The sequence below is a fragment of the Entelurus aequoreus genome, linkage group LG02, assembly GCF_033978785.1.
Source record: "Entelurus aequoreus isolate RoL-2023_Sb linkage group LG02, RoL_Eaeq_v1.1, whole genome shotgun sequence".
Taxonomy (NCBI): domain Eukaryota; kingdom Metazoa; phylum Chordata; class Actinopteri; order Syngnathiformes; family Syngnathidae; genus Entelurus; species Entelurus aequoreus.
The window spans coordinates 8,738,839-8,766,247 of NC_084732.1; the positions used below are offsets into that span (position 1 = coordinate 8,738,839).

The 27,409-nt window shown below is 31.5% G+C and overlaps 1 protein-coding gene, 1 long non-coding RNA gene and 1 other non-coding gene across 5 annotated transcripts in view; 1 reads left to right on the forward strand and 2 right to left on the reverse strand.

Annotated features, from left to right (window-relative positions):
* Nucleotides 1-534: 534 nt before the first annotated feature.
* Nucleotides 535-5,541, reverse strand: LOC133629908 (uncharacterized). The gene is made up of 4 exons (XR_009821162.1): nucleotides 5,381-5,541; nucleotides 4,531-4,585; nucleotides 1,928-1,953; nucleotides 535-1,747 (listed from the first exon to the last, which is right to left on the reverse strand). It is a non-coding gene; the product is annotated as an uncharacterized LOC133629908 (long non-coding RNA).
* On the reverse strand, nucleotides 4,940-5,078 carry LOC133642733 (small nucleolar RNA SNORA16B/SNORA16A family). The gene has a single exon (XR_009824592.1). It is a non-coding gene; the product is annotated as a small nucleolar RNA SNORA16B/SNORA16A family (small nucleolar RNA).
* Nucleotides 5,542-12,342: 6,801 nt separating the features above from the next.
* The window catches only part of LOC133629913 (multiple C2 and transmembrane domain-containing protein 2-like), an 86,037-nt gene continuing 70,970 nt past the window's right edge, over nucleotides 12,343-27,409 (forward strand). For all 3 annotated transcript variants that reach the window (XM_062021032.1, XM_062021042.1, XM_062021051.1), the window contains exon 1: nucleotides 12,343-12,457. The gene's annotated coding sequence lies outside the window, so the exon portion shown is untranslated. The remainder of the gene's footprint in view (nucleotides 12,458-27,409) is intronic.

The window sequence follows — 27,409 nt, forward strand, 5'->3', positions numbered from 1 at the left end:
AATTCAAATGAATATTTCGTTTTTATCAAATTAATTGAGTTGAATGTTTTGTCAGATTATCAGATGAGCAGTTCTGAGCTGGCAGGCTTCTCGTCTCCATCTTTAAGCTCCATGGCAACGGGGCAGCATCAGCATCATGGGATGGAGTAAGAAGCAGCTTTCATGTTTTACTAAGTAACAAACTCGTCCGTTCTTTCAATCACACGTCGGAGTTGAAAGTCTACACAAGACTCAGGCCAGGAGATCATCTTTGTGACATGTTTTCTTTATAAACTATTTCTGTCAGAGCACATCTTCCATCTAAGCACTGAGGTCAGATCCATACTTTAGCTTTCTTTTCCACGCCCAGCAAAATGTCATTTATTCAGCTGCAAACTAACCTACTGCTCTACTCGGGTTAGTTTAACACCAATTTACGAGTTACTCTACGCTTGATTTATACACCAATATATGCATGTCATTAACTTATTCAACTTTATTTGTACAGCAATATCTGCATGTCAAACATTATACAGCAAAATGTGCATGTCAAGCTATTCTAAAAAAATTACAAATATCTACATGTCATTCAACTTTACATTGTATTTTTACACCAATATGTGTTATTGTATGTTGAATTGTATTTATCCTACCTTCCTTAAGCACACTTTTACACGAAGGCAGTAAGTTCAACACCTTCCGCTCGTCAAAACTCTGAACACCAGGTTGACTGATGGGAGGCCAGGTTTATTGACAATTGAAAGGGTGAAACTGTAGGACACAAACATTGTAAATGCATGAATTAAATGGACTTAATGTCGTATAAGACTACAGATTATCAAGTATTCTACTTGAATTAAATCTAAGTTTAACTTTGTCACACACCACTGTATGTGTTATGATTAATAATACCAGTGACAATTGAGCTTTCTAGTTTAAATTGACTTAACAGTACAACAAAACATCCACTAGATGACAGCAGATGACAACAAATGAAAGTTAGCCCGCACGGTATTGCATATAGTTGTAGAAAAGTACACAGATCATTGAGAAGTATTATTTAATGAAGTTAGTCATGTTTTCAATCAGTAGCTGTGTCCCAATTCAATCAATCAATCGTTTGTTTATATAGCCCTAAATCACAAGTGTCTCAAAGGGCTGCACAAGCCACAACGACATCCTCTGTACAGAGCCCACATACTGGCAAGGAAAACTCACCCCAGTGGGACGTCAATGTGAATGACTATGAGAAACCTTGGAGAGGACCGCATATGTGGGTAACCCCCCCCCCTCTAGGAGAGACCGAAAGCAATGGATGTGGAGTAGGTCTGACATAATATTGTGAAAGTCCAACACATCAGCGAAAGTCCAGTCCATGGTGGGGCCAGCAGGAACCATCCCGAATTCAGGGTCTGCATCCTTCAGAGGATGCCGGCCTACGCAGCTTCAGAAGGATGCGTTAAATGGGACAGTCTACCCTGCAGAGGATACTTTCATTTCAAAGTATTGGGTGCTGCTGCTTTGCCACCGTGGCCAAAGAGAGCCAGGTTGAACAAAGGCGCGCAAAGCATCTTGGGATATGGGAGGCCACGAAGGATAGGGAAAAAGGGTGCATTTGGAGGAGTTTTCGAGTTTGAATGAATTGGGACAGCCTTCAAATTCAGATGCAGACCCTGAATTGGGACAGCTAGTATCCATCCAAGTCTTTGGATCACGGACAGGAAGTCCTGACGATCACAACATCCCAGCAAAGAGCTCACTTGGCAAACTGGGGACAAGAAAAGAAAACTTTAGACTCAAATGTAAATGACGATAATTGACAAAAAACTATTTGAGTGATCTCAGTCCCATATCCGCACCACAGCTCATCGTACTTCAGTGGTAGTAAATGTCATCCCAGATCACTAACTAGACAGTGACGCAGCTCTACCTTTTATTTTGAAATTACCTGGACGGGGGCCCTCACGACTGCTCCTGTAGGCACAGACAGAACACGCCATTAGAAACTGTCGCGCTGCAGAGTCAGCAGTTTGAAACATAAACGTGGCTCAGTCCAAAACTATCAATCAAACATTGAATCAGTGAGGGCAAGTTTGTCATCACAGCCAACAAACAAACAGTGGAACCTCTACACACAACACTTAGCCTTCCTTTGCGGCCCGCAGCTAATAGTTTACCGGCCCCCCCACACATTCTGCAAAAATTGCAAAATTAATAGAATTGCAGAAATTAAAAAAAAGTGGAACGAGGTGAAGTCTAACGAGAAAAAGTTGCAATGTTGACACAAAGCTGCCATGCAGGCTGTTTTTTTACCTTGGTCTTTGTTTATTTATTTTTTTGCCATTGCTCAAAAAAAAAAAAAGACAAAAAAATCTGTTACAATGAATTATTACTTAAAAAAATTTCACTTTAAAATGTTTTATGTGGAAAAAATATTGCATATATTGTGTGGTTGCCATAAAAAACAAAGTTTTATTTGACAAAAGAGCATAATACAAACAAAATAGTACAAACGTAAAATTGACAGATATATCTGAAGTTGATCTCGTAATTTAAGTGTTAAAAGTAAAAAAAAACTACTAAAAATGTATCACTTTATGAGTGGGGGACCTTTTGGATCCATAATATATTTAGTAGGATTTTATTTAACATTTCACTGTGATTACTCAAAAATATTAAAGAATTAAAATCAATGGTGTCCTGCATTATTGATCTTTTAGGACTACTGCATATTTCAGTTTTACTATAAAAAACAAAGTTGTCTTTGACAGAAAAGGCATAAAACTTTTTTTTTTACTTATTAACCTGAAGTTGATAAGAGATTTACTGTAAGCGTTAAAAAAATAATAATTTGACTTATTTCTTACATTGTAATGACTGAGACCCTTTATGGTCCCCGGGAGCCCTAAAGGTTAAACAAAAAAAAATCCATATATTTTGTTAAGGTTTGAAAAAGAAATATCAAAATGGTCCCCGCGTTCTTTAAGTTTTTCTGTGTGCGGCCCTCTGGGGAAAAAGTTTGGACACACCTGCATTAGCTCATACTAGTGCAGGATAAAAGAGCAATAAGGTGCAGATAAAAATAAATAGATTACTGTACGGATAAATATATTGCACTTTTTCATATACATCCGTGTTTACGGATGTATGTTATATTGTCTTTTTATTCCAGCCAGTTGATCAAGTTTGGGGGGGAATTGAATGTCTTTATATAAATATATAGACAATATAACATACATCCATAAACGTGGATGCATATGAAAGAGTGCAATATATTTATCTGTAGAGTAATTTATTAATATCTGCACCTTATTGCTCTTTTATCCTGCACTACCATGAGCTAATGCAACAATGTTGTTCTTATCTGTACTGTAAAGTTCACATTTGAATGACAATAAAAAAAAAGTCTAACATGCATTTGGTCTCTATAGTGCAGGGGTCACCAACCTTTTTGAAAGCAAGAGCTACTTCTTGGGTAGTGATTAATGCGAAGGGCTACCAGTTTGATACACTTCAATAAATTGCCAGAAATAGCCAATTTGCTCAATTTACCTTTAACTCTATGTTATTATTAATAATTAATGATATTTACACTTAATTGAACGGTTTAAAAGAGAAAACACGAAAAAAATGACAATTAAATTTTGAAACAGTTTATCTTCAATTTCAACTCTTTAAAATTCTAAATTCAACCGAAAAAAAGAGAAAAACTTAGTAATTTTTCCAGATTAAGAATTTTTAGAATTTTGATTGAATAGGTTAAAATCCAATCTACACTTTGTTAGAATATATAACAAATTGGACCAAGCTATATTTCTAACAAAGACAAATCATTATTTCTTCTAGATTTTCCAGAACAAATTTTTTAAAAGAAATTCAAAAGACTTTGATAATAAGATTTAAATTTGATTCTACAGATTTTCTAGATTTGCCCAAATATTTTTTTTGAATTTTAATCATAATAAGTTTGAAGAAATATTTCACAAATATTCTTCGTCAAAAAAACAGAAGCTAAAATGAAAAATTTAATTAAAATGTATTTATTATTCTTTACAATAAAAAAAATAAATGTACTTTAACATCGATTTAAGTTGTCAGGAAAGAAGAGGAAGGAATTCAAAAGGTAAAAAGGTATATGTGTTTAAAAATCCTAAAATCATTTTTAAGGTTGTATTTTTTCTCTAAAATTGTCTTTCTGAAAGTTATAAGAAGCAAAGTAAAAAAAATAATTAATTTATTTAAACAAGTGAAGACCAAGTCTTTCAAATATTTTCTTGGATTTTCAAATTCTATTCGAGTTTTGTCTCTTAGAATTAAAAATGTCGGGCAAAGCGAGACCAGCTTGCTAGTAAATAAATACAATTTAAAAAATAGAGGCAGCTCACTGGTAAGTGCTGCTATTTGAGCTATTTTTAGAACAGGCCAGCGGGCTACTCATCTGGTCCTTACGGGCTACCTGGTGCCCGCGGGCACCGCGTTGGTGACCCCTGGACTAATACTTAGTGATAAGAGGTTCCACTGTGTTGATCGTGTAAAAAAATAAACAATTACCGTCCAGAAGTGCGCGTGCTTTGTCGCCATCGTGGCCTCCAAGGTTCACTTACATCTGTAAAAGGAACAAATAACATGAGTTTTTCTATAATCATATAATAGTGATGCAGAATGTTATTCTCCACAATGTTGCTGCCATCAGCTACTATAATCATATTGTAGTGATGCAGAATGTTATTCTCCACAATGTTGCTGCCATCAGCTACTATAATCATATAGTAGTGATGCAGAATGTTATTCTCCACAATGTTGCTGCCATCAGCTACTATAATCATATTGTAGTGATGCAGAATGTTATTCTCCACAATGTTGCTGCCATCAGCTACTATAATCATATTGTAGTGATGCAGAATGTTATTCTCCACAATGTTGCTGCCATCAGCTACTATAATCATATAATAGTGATGCAGAATGTTATTCTCCACAATGTTGCTGCCATCAGCTACTTCGTCAAGCTGGGCCGCGACCGTCGGTGAATGTTTCATCTCGGCATCCTGGTGACCATTCACTGCCACAGATAAGCAAGAACGGCTTCGATTGGAGCCTTAAGAGTTGTACTTTTTAAAAATCTCTTATTTACATCTTTCGAGAACTAAAATAGCACGCCGCTGACCACGTGGTTAGCTTAGCATTAGCATGTAGCTTTACCTCAAGGCAAAATGTTGCCATTAAACTTACATGACTTCAATTATTTTAAACATTAACTGCACATGACTTCTTTTAATTTAAACATTAACTGCACATGACTTCTTTTAATTTAAACATTAACTGCACATTTCTTCATTCCTTTAAAACATTAACTGCTGGAAGACGACGTTAGCAATATTAGCTTAGCATGAAGAACACTCACTTGGTGGCGTTACGTCATCTCCTCCGGCTTCAACTCGGACACGGCCTATAAACTTGTGAAGTTAAACAGTTGGATAGTTTTGAAGTGACAAAGGAAGAATAAGACGTTTGAAATAAAGACGCCATTATGTTAATTCTTGCGCAGTCCGAGAGTCGAAGGTGAAAGAGGCCGAAAGAAGGCTGGAGCGTGTTTATATACCCTTGTGACGTCACGTGATTTCTTCTGATTGGCCTGCAGGCATCTGACGTCATCGACTGTCATCTGATTGGCCTGTACTGAGCTGCGGTGCATGATGGGAATTGGGTTTCCTAACAGCGTTTTTTTTTTTTTTTAAATGAATACTTAGTTTCTTTATCTTTTAGTCATTAAAAAATATATATAATACATTTGTGGTGAAAACATTTAGAGTTTATTTAACTAAGTAAATCAACAAAATGGTGGTCAACATTATGTAGTTGGTTGTGTCACGCCAATTTTTTTCCCATTACAAAAACCTTCCTACCACCCCATTTACTTCCGGGGTCATTTCCGCTTACGTCATTTCCTCTTACGTCTTTGACAGCGATCGATAGCACTTCGTTTGACTCTTTTTTTATAATACAGCGTTAACAAAACGGACAAGTATTAATAAAAATATAAAGACGAATATCATTCAGTGACACCACCATTTTCAGGAGATTTGTATTCTATCGATACTATCGATCGCTGTCATCGACGTAAGAGGAAATGACTATATTATAAAAAAATAAAAAAAAACCAGCGACTGGCAGTAAGTGGAAATTACGTACGTAAGAGGAAATGACGTAGACGGAAATGACTCCGGAAGTAAATGGGGGCTAGGAAGGTTTTTGTAATGGCAAGAAAATTGGCGTGACAGTTGTGTAGCGTGTACACGCCAAACACTTTCTATAAAGTGGTAAATAAGTAAAAAAAATATAAACAAAAACAATAAGAATATGAATGAAATGGAATAACATGCCCAATATTATTGTTTTTACGTTAAATTGCAAAAAGAGCAAACAGTGTATCAACTACAGAAAATAGCTATAAGGATTATTCATCAAGTAGATTACTTAGAACACACTAACATGTTATTTATTAATTCTGCTTTATTGAAACTACAGGAGCTAGTAAAGTTGCAGACATTTTGTGTCATGTTTAAATTACCAGCAAATTTACCAAAAAATGTTTGTCATCACTTGTGAGAATGAAGAGCATAGAAGAAAAGGTCATTTCCAACATCAGTATTCAAGGACAACTTTAAAACAAATGTGTATATCAGTGTGTTTTTTTGTTTGTTTTCGTTATATTTGGATGCAATTGTTGGTTTATATGATATCATTAAGTAAGACTACATATTATGTTGAAGGGGGCAGGAAAATACAAGATTTTTTTTCTTCATCCTGCTCCTTCTCAGGCATTGGTGTGTAAATGTATAATTGAAAAATTGAGGTAAGTGGTAAATAAGTTTAAAAAAAAATAAACAACAACAATAAGAATATGAATAAAATGGAAGAACATGCCCGATATTATTGTTTTAAATTAAATTGCATGAAGAGCAACAGTTTGTGATCACAGTTGTAAATTATCCAAACAAAATATAGGTGGAATTGAAGGGAAATGTGGTTTATTTTAGCTGTAAATATATATTAATTGATTGATTGAAACTTTTATTAGTAGATTGCACAGTACAGTACATATTCCGTACAATAGACCAGTGGTCCCCAACCTTTTTGTACTTGCGGACCGGTCAATGCTTGAAAATTTGTCCCACGGACCGGGGGGGGGGGGGGGGGGGGGGGGGGGAATAGTAAAAAAAAAAATACAAATAAAAAAATTGTTGTTGTCATAAAGAAATACAATCATGTGTGCTTACGGACTGCATCCCTGCAGACTGTATTGATTTATAGTGATACATAATGTATATATTGTGTTTTTTATGTTGATTAAATTTAATTATTATTATTATTATTTTTTATTTTTTTTTAATTTCTTGTGCGGCCGCGGCCCGGTACCAATCGGTTCACAGACCGGTACCGGGCCGCGGCCCGGTGGTTGGGGACCACTGCAATAGACCACTAAATGGTAACACCCGCGTTTTCAACTTGTTTAAGTTAGGGTCCAAGTTAAATTTTATTATTTAAATATTACATGTTCACTTTCTGAATTAAAAAAATATGAATAAATTGTCATTGAAAAAATACGAGTCTGAAATACTTTTTAATTGTATATTTATTTCGGACACATCAAAACAACAATTTATTTTTATTTTTTACCATTTAGGTAAAAAAATTAAATTTCGTCATTTGAAAAAACCCAAACTGAAAACCTTTAAAAAACATTAATATGAAAATAAACATTGTGTGTCCGAAGAGGAGCAGGAAGAAAAAATCTACTATCCCATCGCTTATATTTTGTAAAATAATAAATGAAAAAGTGTTTCTAAACACTTTGTTGTAGGACTAGACTTGGGCCATCTATATAGTACATGTTCACTTACTGAATAAAAAAATATGAATGAATTGTCATTGAAAAAATACGAGTCTAAATTTACTGGTTTTTTGTTTTTTGTTTTTTAATTGTATATTTATTTCGGACACATCAAAACAACAATGTACACCATTTAGGTAAAAAATACAATTTCGTCATTTGAAAAAAAAACAAACTTAAAAACATTAATATGAAAAGAAACATTGTGTTTCCGAAGAGGAGCAGGAAGAAACAAAAACTTATACTATCACATCGCTTATGTTTTGTAAAAGAATAAATGAAAAACTGTTTCTAAACATTTTGTTGTAGGACTAGACTTGGGCCACTAGATGGCGCCATTAATCCTCCTGTCCCCGCCCCCTTCACCTCCCTGTGTGCAGCATCAGCATCAAGGCCGAGCCCCCCTCCCCGCCCCGTCCTCATCCTCGCCCGTCTCCGCCCACGAGCCCGACAAGCCGCGGAGGCGGGACTTCCGGCCGCGCTCGGAGGCGGCCAAGCGGCTCCGCGACGACACCTTGGCTCACTCACTTAGACGCACATGTTTGAACTGACGCCTTGCTTTTTTCTTTACACTTTCAAGGCAGGAAGTGGGGGGTCAAAGGTTAACGCACGCACTTCCTGCTCGTCTTCTCAGGGTGGACGAAAACAATAATCACTTTCTCTTTCATTTAACACTCAAGAATATGCTATATTGTACTGTATTTATATACATGACCTTATATGGATGTCCTGTTGGTTTTTTTGACACACACAACTTATCAAGCTTCTTAGAGTGCCATTTTACACTTAAGTCCTGAGAATTTGCGAAATTTAGTCCTACTCTCAAACTTAAGAATAAAAGCTTTTTATCAACGTTCTTAAGTCTAAGAATCACTCCTACTCTCCACGATATTTAAGAGACCTTCAGAGGTGTCTTAAGTTTGTTAGGAGTTGCCAGCAGGGGATGGCACTGAGGCGAGAGAGACGGAACAATGTTTTTTTTTTTTTTTGATGACGAGCAGCTGATCAAACGGTATCGTTTAGACAGAGCGGGTATTATTTTTGTCACAGATTTAATACTTTTCGATTCCTTGTTGATTTCTGCATGTGTCTGCAGTGGGCTAGTATATATAGAGCCACCCACAGCAGTTTCAAATTAGTTGCCTAATTAATGAATTGGAAAGAAAATGTTATGACAGTAGCGTATGTGTGTGGCCGTGAGGTGAGTGACGTCAGTGAGTGTGTGGGCGAGAGAAGAGAGGGAGCGGTAGCGTGAGTGCCGGCGGGGACTAGTTTGTTTTGTATTATTTTGTAGTTTATTGTCAAAATATACACTCCCATTGTCCACTTAAATATTTCCAAGATATTTCTCTATTCTTAGACAAGGGATTCCCTTCCGTGATTGGTCATTTCTATGGACACAGAAATGACGTCACCTAAAATTGCGTTTACGGCACATAGTAATGTCGTAATTCAGCTCTGAGTGTGACACTTAAGATTCAGTCCTACACTTCGCTGAAAGTGTGAGTAAGACGCTTGATAACTAACTTTTAAGTGCAGCTTTCAGCGAAGAATTTATTTACTCTTAAGTCAACTCTTAGCAGACTTCTTAGGAGTCATTCTGAGAAGCTTGATAAGTACGGCTCCTGATCTGAAAAAGAGCCAAAGCTGTCAAAAAGCTGAGGGACCGTATTCAAAGTGCAATGCTGAAACAAATAATGCAAACAATAAAATGTAACTTCCAGGGCTTGAGATTAACGTAGTCCCGTCGTCACGGGGACAGTAAAAAAAAAATGCACGGCACGAAATGAAATGCTCCCCGGGACGATGGCTTCTAACCATTTTTTTTCTTTTTCTTTTTATGTATTTATTCATTTTACATTTTCTATTAAATGTCTTGGTTTTTCCACCCTCTGAAAATCCTGTGAAATGTTTAACAAGCCATCCTATAATAATACAACAGCTATTAATGTAACAATACAATAAAACAAATATATTTAATGATGTTTTTTTCATTATTTTAACAATAGGCTAATGTATATTACTTTATATAGATTCTTTTATATAGATTCTACAAGAAACACAAAACTTAAAAACTAAATTATTTACAATTACAGACACAAGGTTCTTGTTCTGCAGTGCTGTGCGCTAATGTGATTCGTACACCTGCAGGACCGCAAGCAAGGTTGCATAGAAAATGCGGACTGGATTTTGAGTGATGTGGGCATTTTCTATATGAACAAGTGGAATGGATTGGATACCAACACACTGAAAGGGCTTTCTAGGTTATATGTTTATTTATTTAAACTCATATTCGGGCCACTTTATAATGAATATGTCGGCATGTATTTGTGTAATTTTTTTTTTTTTTTTTACATAAATAAATACAATCATGTGTGCTTACGGACTGTATCCCTGCAGACTGTATTGATCTATATTGATATATAATGTATATATTGTGATTTTTATGTTGATTACATAATTTTTATTTATTTTTATTTATTTTATTTTTTTAATTTCTTGTGCGGCCCGGTACCAATCGGTGGTTGGGGACCACTGCCCTAAAGCATACATCATTTCAACATAAAAAAACTATAGAGAAGACTATGTAGGCGAGCTGTTTCCACGCCACAATTTGAGAGACGCCGCCCTCTGGTGGCGGGGCATAACAAGTGTATCTTTTAAAAAAAAATTTTTTTTTACTGTCATTGTTTGTCATCACGCTCTCACACTTCATAATGTTTCCGCTCCTTCAAAATAAAATAGAAACAATGTAAAGTTGCAAGATGGATCATAAACATGCGGCGGTTCGAATAATGTTGGAACGTTTGCAGTTTGTTTAAAAAACATCCATTTTCTACCGCTTGTCCCTTTCGGGGTGGCGGGGGGGTGGGGGGGGGGTCGCTGGAGCCTATCCCAGCTGCATTCGGGCGGAAGGCGGGGTACACCCTGGACAAGTCACAATTGTTGAATTATTTATGTGAGCGTCAGTTCTGGGTTTTTATGGAGGGTCTAATCAGGGACAAAATTAAATAAATAAATTGTAAATATTTAATGAATTACTTCAATGTGTCTTTAATTGATCATAATCATAATTGGAATGAAGGAAAAACTGTGTAATTAAATGTGCCATCCATGTTTTAATATAAAAATAATTATTAATTTAATTATTTATTTTAGTATTTAATTAACTAACTGATTATTGATTTAATTATTTCTATATTTAATTAATTAATAATTGATTCATGGTTTAGTTAATTATAATATGTATTTATTATTTGTTGATTCATAATTAACTGAGTTATTATAATATGTATTAACTATTTATTGATTCATGATTTAGTTATTTCAATATTTAATTAATTAATAATAGATTCATAGTTGAGTTAATTATACTATTTATTTAAGTATTTCATGATTCATGATTAACTTAATTATTATAATATCTAATTACCTATTAGTTATTTCAATATTTAATTACTTAATCAACTATCCATTCATGATTTAATTTATTTAAATATTTAATTAATTAACTGATTATTGATCTAATTAATTATTTCAATATTTAATGAATTGATTACTGATTCATGACTGAATTAATTATTTCATGAAAGTATGTGGCAGCGTTTCAAGAATGTAACTTATCCGTCAAAGTCAGTGGGCGGGTCCTAACACCTGATTGGTTACTCCTTAGCCGCCACCTTCAAAGTCAGTGGGCGGGTCCTAACACCTGATTGGTTGCTCCTTCGCCGCCATGTTTCCAAAGTCTTCATTGGACTAGATTCCTTTTAGCCCCGCCTCCTGACTTTGATGCATCCTGAAATAATGAAAACAATAATCAAATCAAAATATTAATTCAATATTAAATTATCTAAATGATGAAATTATGTATTTATACATTCATGACACATTTACGTAATGAAATACAATTACAATTAAATGATTTTTTTCCCATTTGACCCTCCATAGGTTCTCCCCTGTGATTGACAGGTAAAAGGTGCCTTTCAGCCGTCGTCACCATGGCAACAGAACATAAATTCCATTCGTTGTGTAAGATGTCCACATGTGGAGTAACTGTACGTGTGACGTCACCAGCGAGTGAGTAATCACTGACTAAAGATGATTTAGTAACATTTATAACATTCCAATATTGCGCTTCAAATGTCGTACTTTATTTTGAAAGGACTTTTGGAGAGAAAGCGACGAACAGATGTGATTAGTTGTGATTACTGCTCGGACTAAACAAACATAAAGCTGGCGTGAATGCAAGCAGAAATACAATGTAAGGAGGATTTCAAAATACGTCACTGGAAGCTCCACCGCGGTCAGATCAAAGTTATCCGGCGATTATTGATTTGTTTGATTGATTATTGGCGCGTATTTACGGTCAAATATGTTAGTAGCCTCGTCTTTGTTCGCAGCTATTTAGGCTAGCGTGGCTTTTATTATGGAATATAACGGAAGTCAGTTGCGCACCACTTGGCGCTTGACGGAAAAAAAAAAAAAGGAGGAGGAAGTCCGCTTTACGGTACCGCGATGCGTTTGAGGCTGCCGCGGCGAGACAAACACTCTCTCGTGGGACCAACAATCTTCACCGTCGACTCCAAGGTAAAAAAAAAAGAAGAAAAAAAGTCAATGTTTGTCTTTCTTTCCCGGTTTCCGGTGTCGCCCATGGCCAGGTGAACTTCACCTGAGCTTAAACTCCTTTTGTGTTGGGACGACGAGTTTCCGGGTTGTACTTTTCAACAAGTCCACCATTTTCCCACGCTAACGTTTTTTTTTCATCGCTGCTGGTTTCAATTCTTCCTGTTTGTGAGATGACGTCACCGCTTTAAAAAAAAAAAAAAGCTTTTCTAAATCGAAAATAGTTTGTAATAAATTAATTCACGCCATGTTTGGAAGATGAAAGAACTTATTAGCATATTGTTTTCTGACGTCATCGTGCGTGCTACTCCCAGCGTGTTAGCATGTTTGTGTTCCAAATGATTTACCGAAAACATAAAAGGTGTCCAAACTTGGGTTGTTTAAACCTTCAAAGCTTGCATAAAACGTTAGATAACATACTTGCAAGATGGAGACATGTCTCAAAACCCATGAGTTTTAGATTTAAATGACCTAAAATGAAGTAAAATGTTAGCATGCTAATGATAGCATAATAACGTAGGACAAGTTAGCATGCTTCTAAGATGGCGCCGAGTATCAAAAGCCATGACTTTTTTTTATTCAAGCGTATCAAATTAGCTGAAATGCTAGCTTAAAATGTTAGCAACATTTTGATGGAGCCGGCAGAAAACGTTAGCATGGTAGCTTGTTATAATGGGAACAGTTAGCGTACTCGCAAGATGGAGACGTGTTCTAAAAACCATGAATTTTAGGTTTGAAAATTAGGCAAATGTTAGCTCAAAACATTCACATTGGTAATGTTAGCATAATAACTATCATACGACATGCTAGTGTACTTCCAAGATGGCGCCAAGCATCAAAAGCCATACATTTCAGCTTGAAAACTGTTATAAAATGTTAGCATAAAATGTTAGCATGCTAATGTTAGCATAATAACATACGACATGTTAGTGTACTTCCAAAATAGTGGCAAGCATCAAAAGCCATACATTTTAGATTGAACATTTTTATAAAATGTTAGCATAAAATGTTAGCATGCTAATGTTAGCATAATAACATACGACATGTTAGTGTACTTCCTAAATGGCGCCAAACATCAAAAGCCATACATTTTAGATTGAAAATTTTTATAAAATGTTAGCATGCTAATGATAGCATAATAACGTAGGACAAGTTAGCATGCTTCTAAGATGGCGCTGTGTATCAAAAGCCATGATTTTTTTTATTCAACCGTATCAAATTAGCTGAAATGCTAGCTTAAAATGTTAGCAACATTTTGATGGAGCCGGCAGAAAACGTTAGCATGCTAGCTTGTTATAATGGGAACAGTTAGCGTACTCGCAAGATGGAGACGTGTTCTAAAAACCATGAATTTTAGGTTTGAAAATTAGGCAAATGTTAGCTAAAAACATTAGCATGGTAATGTTAGCATAATAACTATCATACGACATGTTAGTGTACTTACAAGATGGCGCCAAGCATCAAAAGCCTTACATTTCAGATTGAAAAATGTTATAAAATGTTAGCATAAAATGTTAGCATGCTAATGTTAGCATAATTACATGTTAGTCTACTTCTAAGGTGGCGCCAAGTGCCATAAGCACTGATGTTTAGGTTTATATTTATATGAATGAAATGAGCTAAAATATTAGCATGAAATATTAGCATACTAATGTTGGCAAAACTATTGCGTGATTAATCGCGTATATACGATTTATGTTTATTATCTTCTGATCTATTTGAACAAAAAATTGCATTTGTGATCAAGTGTTGGTCTTTTTGAAATTAATGGATTTTTAAAGTTAATTACAAATACGATTAATCCACATTGAAAAGTGATTAATCGGATTAAAAAAAGAATTGTCTAATAACATATCTTCATAATAATGACTCATTTAATGTTTACAATCTGTCCAGGGCCAATCAAAAAAAGTTATTGTGCACCAAATGTTCATACTTTGATTAATGATTAGGAGTGCATGAGGAAGTTTGCAGGAAAGAGAATGTTTGTGTGTGGAGGTCAGCCATTTTAATCCTGCACGGAACATTCCGCTGAACATGTTGGGACCTCCAAACAAAATCAGCTGTGACGTCGTCTTTCTCATCTGCGTGCTGGTTTCCTGCTCGCTGGCAGGAAGTAACGTGCGGTCGTGTTGCGACATGAAACACTCCAATCACACGCTCACGTCAGGAAGAGGAAGACAGCAAGGAAAGGAAAGGAAAGTGAATGAAGAAGAAAAAGTTAAAAAAGGAAAGAAATAAAAAGTTTAAAAAAAAAAGAAGACAAAAAAGAACTTGGAAGAAGAAAAAGAAAGTAAAAGAGGAAAAAGGAAAAAAAAAGAAAAGAAAGAAGAAAAATAAAAAATAAATGGGAAAATAAAAAGTAGACAAATAAGAAAAAAATAAAGTACAAGAAGAAAACAAATAGAAAAGAAGTAGACAAATAAAAAGAATAAGAAATAAAGAAGAAAATGTGGAAAAATAATTAGAAAATGTAAAAAAAGAAGAAAATAAAGAAAAAAGTAAAAAGAGAAAAAAAAAAAAGAAGTAAAAGAAAAAGTAGAAAAAAGTAGTAAAAAAAAGTTAAAGAAGAAAAGAAATAAAAAATTAGAAAAGGAAAACGAAAAAGAACTGGAAAAAAGAAAATGAAAGTAAAAGAAGAAAAAGGAAAAAGAAAATGAAGAATAAAAAGAGAAACTAAAGGGGAAATTAAAAGAAGTTGACACATAAGAAAAATAAGAAAAAGAAAAAAAGAATAAGAAAATAATAAAGTAAAAGAAGAAAACAAAGAAAAAAGTAGACGAATAATGAAAAGAATAAGAAATAAAGAAGAAAACGTAGAAAAAAAAGACGAAAACAAAGAAGAAAACAAGTAGAGTGAGGAAAAAAAGAAATAAAAAGAAGTAAAAGAAGTAAAAGAAAGAAAAAAGAAGTAGAACAATAATCAAAAGAAGAAAAAAGGAAGCAAAAACAAAAAAAGAATAGAAAAAGAAGAAGACAAAAAAGAAGAAGAGTAGAAATCAGTTGAGTGAACTTTCACTCTTTCATTGAGTGGAAGAGGAAGTCACATGACTTCTTCTTCCTGAAGTCACATGACTTGTCACATGACTCCTTCTTCCTGAAGTCACATGACTTGTCACATGACTTCTTCTTCCTGAAGTCACATGACTTGTCACATGACTTCTTCTTCCTGAAGTCACATGACTTGTCACATGACTCCTTCTTCCTGAAGTCACATGTCTTGTCACATGACTTCTTCTTCCTGAAGTCACATGACTTGTCACATGACTTCTTCTTCCTGAAGTCACACAACTCGTCACATGACTTCTTCTTCCTGAAGTCACATGACTTGTCACGTGACTTCTTCTTCTTCCAGGTTGTGCAATATCCACCTTGACATGATACAGATTTGAATGACGTCATCATATGGCCATACGTCATCCATCCATTTTCTACCGCTTGTCCCTTTCGGGGTCGCTGGAGCCTATCTCCGATACTTCATGATGTCATCAAATTTGACAGCAACACATAGCAGTGCTGGCCGAATAAATGATATCAATAAATATCAAAATAGACACGTAATTGATATGAATAAAAACTGCCATCATTTTCATCTTCCTGGTGGAAGAAAGTGGAAATATGGAAGCGATATCATGGTGTTGTCCTTCATGGATCGTTGTTTAAAAAGTGACATGGTATCAATGATATCATGGTGTTGCCCTTCATGGATCATTGTTTAAAAAGTGACATGGTATCAATGATATCGTTGTGTTGTCCATCATGGATCGTTGTTTAAAAAGTGACATGGTATCACTGAATATCATTGTATTGTCCTCCGTGGATCGTTGTATAAAAAGTGACATGATATGAGTGATATCATGGTGTTGTCTTTCATGGAGTGTTGTTTAAAAAGTAATATAGTATCAATGATATCATGGTGTTGCCCTTCATGGATCGTTGTTTAAAAAGTGACATGGTATCAATGAATATCATGGTGTTGTCTTTCATGGATCATTGTTTAAAAAGTGACATGGTATCACTGAATATCATTGTGTTGTCCTCCGTGGATCGTTGTATAAAAAGTGACATGATATGAGTGATATCATGGTGTTGTCTTTCATGGAGCGTTGTTTAAAAAGTAATATAGTATCAATGATATCATGGTGTTGCACTTCATGGATCGTTGTTTAAAAAGTGACATGGTATCAATGAATATCATGGTGTTGTCTTTCATGGATCATTGTTTAAAAAGTGACATGGTATCAAGGATATCATGGTGTTGCCCTTCATGGATCATTGTATAAAAAGTGACATGGTATCAATGAATATCATGGTGTTGTCTTTCATGGATCATTGTTTAAAAAGTGACATGGTATCACTGAATATCATTGTGTTGTCCTCCGTGGATCGTTGTATAAAAAGTGACATGATATGAGTGATATCATGGTGTTGTCTTTCATGGAGCGTTGTTTAAAAAGTAATATAGTATCAATGATATCATGGTGTTGCACTTCATGGATCGTTGTTTAAAAAGTGACATGGTATCAATGAATATCATGGTGTTGTCTTTCATGGATCATTGTTTAAAAAGTGACATGGTATCAAGGATATCATGGTGTTGCCCTTCATGGATCATTGTTTAAAAAGTGACATGGTATCAATGAATATCATGGTGTTGTCTTTCATGGATCATTGTTTAAAAAGTGACATGGTATCACTGAATATCATTGTGTTGTCCTCCGTGGATCGTTGTATAAAAAGTGACATGATATGAGTGATATCACGGTGTTGTCTTTCATGGAGTGTTGTTTAAAAAGTAATATAGTATCAATGATATCATGGTGTTGCCCTTCATGGATCGCTGTTTAAAAAGTGACACGGTATCAATGATATGGTGTTGTCTTTCATTGATCGTTGTTTAAAAAGTGACATGTATCAATGATATCATGGTGTTGTCCTTCATGGATCGTTGTATAAAAAGTGACATGATATGAGTGATATCATGGTGTTGTCTTTCGTGGATCGTTGTATAAAAAGTGACATGATATGAGTGATATCATGGTGTTGTCTTTCATGGAGCGTTGTTTAAAAAGTAATATAGTATCAATGATACCATGGTGTTTCCCTTCATGGATCGTTGTTTAAAAAGTGACACGGTATCAATGATATGGTGTTGTCTTTCATGGATCATTGTTTAAAAAGTGACATGTATCAATGATATCATGGTGTTGTCCTTCATGGATCGTTGTTTAAAAAGTGACATGCTCTCAATGATATCATGGTGTTGTCCTTCATGGATCGTTGTTTAAAAAGTGACATGATATCAGTGATATCATGGTGTTGTCTTTCGTGGAGCGTTGTTTAAAAATGTTGTAATATTGTTACTAAACTACTCCATGTTGTAGTATTGTTACTAAACTACTCCATGTTGTAACATTGTTACTAAACTACTCCATTTTGTAATATTGTTACTAAACTACTCCATGTTGTAATATTGTTACTAAACTACTCCATGTTGTAATATTGTTACTAAACTACTCCATGTTGTAATATTGTTACTAAACTACTCCATGTTGTAACATTGTTACTAAACTACTCCATGTTGTAACATTGTTACTAAACTACTCCATATTGTAATATTGTTACTAAACTACTCCATGTTGTAACATTGTTACTAAACTACTCCATGTTGTAATGTTGTTACTAAACTACTCCATGTTGTAACGTTGTTACTAAACTACTCCATGTTGTAACGTTGTTACTAAACTACTCCATGTTGTAACGTTGTTACTAAACTACTCCATGTTGTAACGTTGTTACTAAACTACTCCATGTTGTAACGTTGTTACTAAACTACTCCATGTTGTAACGTTGTTACTAAACTACTCCATGTTGTAACGTTGTTACTAAACTACTCCATGTTGTAACGTTGCTACTAAACTACTCCATGTTGTAACGTTGTTACTAAACTACTCCATGTTGTAACGTTGTTACTAAACTACTCCATGTTGTAACGTTGTTACTAAACTACTCCATGTTGTAATGTTGTTACTAAACTACTCCATGTTGTAACGTTGTTACTAAACTACTCCATGTTGTAACGTTGTTACTAAACTACTCCATGTTGTAACATTGTTACTAAACTACTCCATGTTGTAACATTGTTACTAAACTACTCCATGTTGTAACATTGTTACTAAACTACTCCATGTTGTAACATTGTTACTAAACTACTCCATGTTGTAATATTGTTACTAAACTACTCCATGTTGTAACATTGTTACTAAACTACTCCATGTTGTAATATTGTTACTAAACTACTCCATGTTGTAGTATTGTTACTAAACTACTCCATGTTGTAATATTGTTACTAAACTACTCCATGTTGTAGTATTGTTACTAAACTACTCCATATTGTAATATTGTTACTAAACTACTCCATGTTGTAATATTGTTACTAAACTACTCCATGTTGTAACATTGTTACTAAACTACTCCATATTGTAGTATTGTTACTAAACTACTCCATGTTGTAGTATTGTTACTAAACTACTCCATATTGTAATATTGTTACTAAATTACTCCATGTTGTAATATTGTTACTAAATTACTCCATGTTGTAGTATTGTTACTAAACTACTCCATGTTGTAACATTGTTACTAAACTACTCCATGTTGTAACATTGTTACTAAACTACTCCATGTTGTAACATTGTTACTAAACTACTCCATGTTGTAACATTGTTACTAAACTACTCCATGTTGTAACATTGTTACTAAACTACTCCATGTTGTAACATTGTTACTAAACTACTCCATGTTGTAATATTGTTACTAAACTACTCCATGTTGTAGTATTGTTACTAAACTACTCCATGTTGTAATATTGTTACTAAACTACTCCATATTGTAATATTGTTACTAAACTACTCCATGTTGTAATATTGTTACTAAACTACTCCATGTTGTAACATTGTTACTAAACTACTCCATATTGTAGTATTGTTACTAAACTACTCCATGTTGTAGTATTGTTACTAAACTACTCCATATTGTAGTATTGTTACTAAAGTACTCCATATTGTAATATTGTTACTAAACTACTCCATGTTGTAATATTGTTACTAAACTACTCCATGTTGTAATATTGTTACTAAACTACTCCATATTGTAGTATTGTTACTAAACTACTCCATGTTGTAATATTGTTACTAAACTACTCCATGTTGTAATATTGTTACTAAACTACTCCATGTTGTAGTATTGTTACTAAACTACTCCATATTGTAGTACTCCATATTGTAATATTGTTACTAAACTACTCCATGTTGTAATATTGTTACTAAACTACTCCATGTTGTAATATTGTTACTAAACTACTCCATGTTGTAGTATTGTTACTGTAGTACTTCCTGTGTGGTTGTGAGCTGGATTAAAGTCTGCTGGATTTGAGTTGAGGACAAATTATTTTCATTTAAGCAGATTAAAAAGTGTTTTAATGTCTCAGTGGCGCCCCCTCATGGCCGTGTGATGTTGAACAACATGGAGTGTTTGCACTGATGGATTGTTTGGCCAGCCAGGGTTTGTAGCTCCGCCTCTCTCTGCACGGCCGTGACACTAATCCTCATATTTGGGTCGGGCTGCGGATGTGTGGCCTGTATCGCACTCCTTCTGCTGTCTGCTGCTGGCGCCATGCTGAGAACACGTGTGGGCCGACCTTGATATCTTCTTGTGCAAACATGTCTACAAGCTGCTCCTTGGTATCGGCTGCTCCACCAGTGGTATCAGCTGTTCCACCAGTGGTATCGGCTGTTTCACCAGTGGTATCGGCTGTTCCACCAGTGGTATCGGCTGTTCCACCAGTGGTATCAGCTGTTCCACCAGTGGTATCGGCTGTTCCACCAGTGGTATCAGCTGTTCCACCAGTGGTATCGGCTGTTCCACCAGTGGTATCGATTGATCCACCTGCGGGAATCGGTTGATCCACCAGTTGTATAATTCACCAGTGGTATCAGCTGTTCCACCAGTGGTATTGGCTGTTCCACCAGTGGTATCGGCTGTTCCACCAGTGGTATCGGCTGAGCCACCAGTGGTATCGGCTGAGCCACCAGTGGTTTCGGCTGTTCCACCAGTGGTATCAGCTGTTCCACCAGTGGTATCGGCTGTTCCACCAGTGGTATCGGCTGTTCCACCAGTGGTATCGGCTGTTCCACCAGTGGTTTTGGTTGATCCAGGAGGGACCTCTTATATTCATTCTTTTACTTTTTTATCTAACTTCTTCTATCTTCTATATTACTTTTTTTTTTTAGCTTTTATTTACTTTCTTTTACTTTGTCACTTACTTTACCTTCTATGTTCCTTGTTTTACCTTCTGTTTAGCTTTTTACCCTCCGTTTACCCTTTTTGACTGTTTCTCCTTCTTTTGCCTTCTATATTTCTTGCTTTACATTGTGTTTACCTTTTTACCTTCTATTTACCCTGTTTGACTGTCTTCGACCTTGTTTCACTTCTATATTCCTTGTTTTACCTTCTGTTTAACTTATTTTACCTTTTTAACTTCTTTTACCTTTTTATTATCCTTGTTTGACATTCTATTTACCTTCAAGTAACCTTTTCCCTTTAACCTTCTGTTTACCTTGAGTTGATATTTGACTTTCTTACCTTGTTTTACCTTCTATATTCATGTTTTACCTTTTTATTTAATTTGTTTACCGTCTATTTTCTTTGTTTTATTTTCTGTTTTCTTTTCTTTTACCGTTTATTTACCTTCCATGTACTTTGTTTTATTGTCTTTTATTTTCTATTTACCCTAATTTACCTTTTCTGTACCCCTATTTACCTTTTCTTTATATTGTATTTACCCTCATTTACCTTTTTTAAACCCTCTTTTATCTTCTATTTACCTTCCATTTACCTTGTTGTATTGTCTTTTTCTTTCTATTTACCCTCATTTACCTTCTATTTACCTTCCATTTACTTTGTTTTTTGTCTTTTACTTTCTATTTACCCTTATTTATCTTTTATTTACCCTCATTTACCTTGATTTATTGTCTTTTACTTTCTATTTACCCTCGTTTACATTTTATTTTTCTTCTCTTTACCCCCATTTACCTTTTATTTATATTGTATTTACCCTCATTTACATTTTTTTACACTATTTTACCTTTTATTTACCTTCCATTTACTTTGTTTTATTGTCTTGCACTTTCTATATACCCTCATTTATCTTTTCTTTACCCTCTTTTACCTTTTATTTACCTTGATTTATTGTCTTTTACTTTGTATTTACCCCTATTTACCTTTTATTTATTTTCTATTTACCCTCATTTACCTTTTCTTTACCCTCATTTACCTTTTATTTACCCTCATTTACCTTTTCTTTACCCTTTTTTTTACCTTTTATTTACCTTCCATTTACTTTGTTTTATTGTCTTTTACTTTCTATTTGCCCTCATTTACCTTTTATATTCTATTTACCCTCATTTACCTTTTCTGTACCCTCTTTTACCTTTTATTTACCTTTTATTTACCTTGTTTTATTGTCTTTTTCTTTCTATTTACCTTCATTTACCTTCCATTTGATGTTTTACTGTCAATTTACCTTCTTTTACCTTCTTATATGTGGTCCCAATTTGACAAATGTGTTGATTGAGGGAAAATCAAACGGTAACATATTTTGATACGTTTTGTTGCACGTGACATCACTTCGCAGACTCGGCACCGGCCCAAACACTTGGCGGGCAAACAGGCGTGTTCGTAGTGGACTGCCTTTTAAGTATTGTTGTCATTTTCCATGCCAACAAAGCAAGCATGCCTGGTAGAAAGCGCTCCACTTTTAAAAATGTGTTAGCTTGAAGCTAATTTACATTGGATATGCCACTTACACGCTACTAATTAGCATTAGCGATTTTACATGGATGGATTTCAACACCTCCAAAACTACTACTAAGATGCACGTTCCAATCAAACAGCTGGTGTGTAATAAGTACAATACTTACAGTATTAATGCTTTGTAGGGTGCAACAATAGACAACCTGGAACGTGGCTTGTTTTTTAAAGAAATGTGGCACCTTATGAAAATATAAAAATTTAAAAATTGTATAAAAACAAAAAAATACAACATTTATAAAAGAATGTATAAATAAAAAAGCTATTCAAAAATGAAATAAAAACAATTATAATAAAAATAGCAATATAGAAATAAATGTAAATAAGAATATATGTATATAAAAAATGAATTAAAAAAATAAATATAAAAATGAATATAAAAAAATTATAAATAAAAAATAAATATAAAAAAGGAATTTAAAAAAATGTATAAATAAAAAAATTAATTTACAAAATCGATTTAAAAAAAATCATAAATAAAAAAAGAAATGTAAAAAATGAACATGTGGTGAAATATTGTCATTGTAGGGCGCAACAATAGACACAACCTGGAACGTGGCTTGTTTTTTAAAGAACTGTGGCACCTTATGAAAATATAAAAATGTTTACAAAAAATATATATACAAAATTTATAAAAGAATGTATAAATAAAAAACCAATACAAAAATGAAATAAAAACAATTATAATTAAAAAAAGCAATATAGAAATAAATGTATATAAGAATATATGTATATAAAAGATTAATTTTAAAAAATATCTAAAAAAAGAAATATAAAAATGAATTTTAAAAAATTATAAATAAAAAATAAACATAAATAAGGAATTTAAAAAAATGTATAAATAAAAAAATACATTTACAAAATCGATTAAAAAAAAATCATAAATAAAAAAAGAAATGTAAAAAATGAACATGTGGTGAAATATTGTCATTGTAGGGCGCAACAATAGACACAACCTGGAACGTGGCTTGTTTTTTAAAGAAATGTGCCACCTTATGAAAATATAAAAATGTAAAAAATTTATTAAAAAAAAAAAATACAACATTTATAAAAGAATGTATAAATAAAAAAGCAATTCAAAAATGAAATAAAAACAATTATAATAAAAATAGCAATATAGAAATAAATGTAAATAAGAATATATGTATATAAAAAATGAATGAAAAACAATCTAAAAAAAGAAATATAAAAATGAATTTTAAAAAATTATAAATAAAAAATAAATATAAAAAAGGAATTTAAAAAAATGTATAAATAAAAAAATAAATTTACAAAATCGATTTAAAAAAAATCATAAATAAAAAAAAGAAATGTAAAAAATGAACATGTGGTGAAATATTGTCATTGTAGGGCGCAACAACAGACACAACCTGGAATGTGGCTTGTTTTTTAAAGAAATGTGGCACCTTATGAAAATATAAAAATGTAAAAAATGTATAAAAAAAAAAAAAACATTTATAAAAGAATGTATAAATAAGAAAGCAATTCAAAAATGAAATAAAAACAATTATAATAAAAATATCAATATAGAAATAAATGTAAATAAGAATATATGTATATAAAAAATGAATTAAAAACAATCTAAAAAAAGAAATATAAAAATGAATTTTAAAAAATTATAAATAAAAAATAAATATAAAAAAGGAATTAAAAAAAAATGTATAAATAAAAAAATAAATTTACAAAATCGATTTAAAAAAAATCATAAATAAAAAAAAGAAATGTAAAAAATGAACATGTGGTGAAATATTGTCATTGTAGGGTGCAACAACAGACACAACCTGGAACGTGGCTTGTTTTTTAAAGAAATGTGGCACCTTATGATATAAAAATGTAAAAAATGTATAAAAAAAAAAAATACAACATTCATAAAAGAATGTATAAATAAAAAAGCAATTCAAAAATGAAATAAAAACAATTACAATAAAAATAGCAATATAGAAATAAATGTAAATAAGAATATATGTATATAAAAAATGAATTAAAAAAAATAAATATAAAAATGAATTTTAAAAAATTATAAATAAAAAATAAATATAAAAAAGGAATTAAAAAAAATGTATAAATAAAAAAATAAATTTACAAAATCGATTTAAAAAAAATCATAAATAAAAAAAGAAATGTAAAAAATGAACATGTGGTGAAATATTGTCATTGTAGGGTGCAACAACAGACACAACCTGGAACGTGGCTTGTTTTTTAAAGAAATGTGCCACCTTATGAAAATATAAAAATGTAAAAAATGTATAAAAAAAAATAAAATACAACATTTATAAAAGAATGTATAAATAAGAAAGCAATTCAAAAATGAAATAAAAACAATTATAATAAAAATAGCAATATTGAAATAAATGTAAATAAGAATATATGTATATAAAAAATGAATTTTAAAAAATATCTAAAAAAAGAAATATAAAAATGAATTTAAAAAAATTATAAATAAAAAATAAATATATATAAGGAATTTAAAAAAATGTATAAATAAAAAAATACATTTACAAAATCGATTTAAATAAAATCATAAATAAAAAAAGAAATGTAAAAAATGAACATGTGGTGAAATATTGTCATTGTAGGGCGCAACAACAGACACAACCTGGAACGTGGCTTGTTTTTTAAAGAAATGTGGCACCTTATGAAAATATAAAAATGTAAAAAATGTATAAAAAAAAAAAAACATTTATAAAAGAATGTATAAATAAGAAAGCAATTCAAAAATGAAATAAAAACAATTATAATAAAAATAGCAATATAGAAATAAATGTAAATAAGAATATATGTATATAAAAAATGAATTAAAAACAATCTAAAAAAATAAATATAAAAATGAATTTTAAAAAATTATAAATAAAAAATAAATATAAAAAAGGAATTTAAAAAAATGTATAAATAAAAAAATAAATTTACAAAATCGATTAAAAAAAAATCATAAATAAAGAAAAGAAATGTAAAAAATGAACATGTGGTGAAATATTGTCATTGTAGGGCGCAACAACAGACACAACCTGGAACGTGGCTTGTTTTTTAAAGAAATGTGGCACCTTATGAAAATATAAAAATGTTAAAAATGTATAAAAAAAAAAAATACAACATTTATAAAAGAATGTATAAATAAAAAAGCAATTCAAAAATGAAATAAAAACAATTATAATAAAAATAGCAATACAAAAATAAATGTAAATAAGAATATATGTTTTTAAAAAATGAATTTAAAAAAATAAATATAAAAATGAATTTAAAAAAATTATAAATAAAAAATAAATATAAAAAAGGAATTAAAAAAAATGTATAAATAAAAAAATAAATTTACAAAATCGATTTAAAAAAAATCATAAATAAAAAAAGAAATGTAAAAAATGAACATGTGGTGAAATATTGCCATTGTAGGGTGCAACAACAGACACAACCTGGAACGTGGCTTGTTTTTTAAAGAAATGTGCCACCTTATGAAAATATAAAAATGTAAAAAATGTATAAAAAAAAATAAAATACAACATTTATAAAAGAATGTATAAATAAGAAAGCAATTCAAAAATGAAATAAAAACAATTATAATAAAAATAGCAATATTGAAATAAATGTAAATAAGAATATATGTATATAAAAAATGAATTTTAAAAAATATCTAAAAAAATAAATATAAAAATGAATTTTAAAAAATTATAAATAAAAAATAAATATAAATAAGGAATTTAAAAAAATGTATAAATAAAAAAATAAATTTACAAAATCGATTTAAAAAAAATCATAAATAAAAAAAGAAATGTAAAAAATGAACATGTGGTGAAATATTGTCATTGTAGGGCGCAACAATAGACACAACCTGGAACGTGGCTTGTTTTTTAAAGAAATGTGGCACCTTATGAAAATATAAAAATGTAAAAAATGTATAAAAAAAAAAAAAAACATTTATAAAAGAATGTATAAATAAGAAAGCAATTCAAAAATGAAATAAAAACAATTATAATAAAAATAGCAATATAGAAATAAATGTAAATAAGAATATATGTATATAAAAAAATGAATTAAAAAAATAAATATAAAAATGAATTTTGAAAAATTATAAATTAAAAATAAATATAAAAAAGGAATTTAAAAAAATGTATAAATAAAAAAATAAATTTACAAAATCGATTTTAAAGAAATCATAAATAAAAAAATAAATGTAAAAAATGAACATGTGGTGAAATATTGTCATTGTAGGGCGCAACAATAGACACAACCTGGAACGTGGTTTGTTTTTTAAAGAGATGGGGCACCTTATGAAAATATAAAAATGTAAAAAATGTATATAAAAAAAAATATTACAATTATAAAAGAATGTATAAATAAAAAAGCAATTCAAAAATGAAATAAAAACAATTATAATAAAAATAGCAATATAGAAATAAATGTAAATAAGAATATATGTATATAAAAAATGAATTTTAAAAAATATCTAAAAAAAGAAATATAAAAATGAATTTAAAAAAATTATAAATAAAAAATAAATATAAATAAGGAATTAAAAAAAATGTATAAATAAAAAAATAAATTTACAAAATCGATTTAAAAAAATCATAAATAAAAAAATAAATGTAAAAAATGAACATGTGGTGAAATATTGTCATTGTAGGGTGCAACAACAGACAACCTGGAACGTGGCTTGTTTTTTAAAGAAATGTGGCACCTTATTAAAATATAAAATTGTTTAAAAAATATATATATACAAAATTTATAAAAGAATGTATAAATAAAAGAACAATACAAAAATGAAATAAAAACAATTATAAGTAAAAAAAAGCAATATAGAAATAAATGTAAATAAGAATATATATATATATATATAAATGAATTTAAAAAATATCTAAAAAAAATAAATATAAAAAAATAATTTAAAACATGTATAATTAAAAAAAGAAATATTAAATAAGGAATTTAAAAAATGTATAAATAAAAAAAGAAATGTATAAAATCAATTTAAAAAAATGTATAAATAAAAAAGAAATGTAAAAAATGAACATGTGGTGAAATATTGTTATCGTCGATCATGAACCTTTTTTCCCCTCG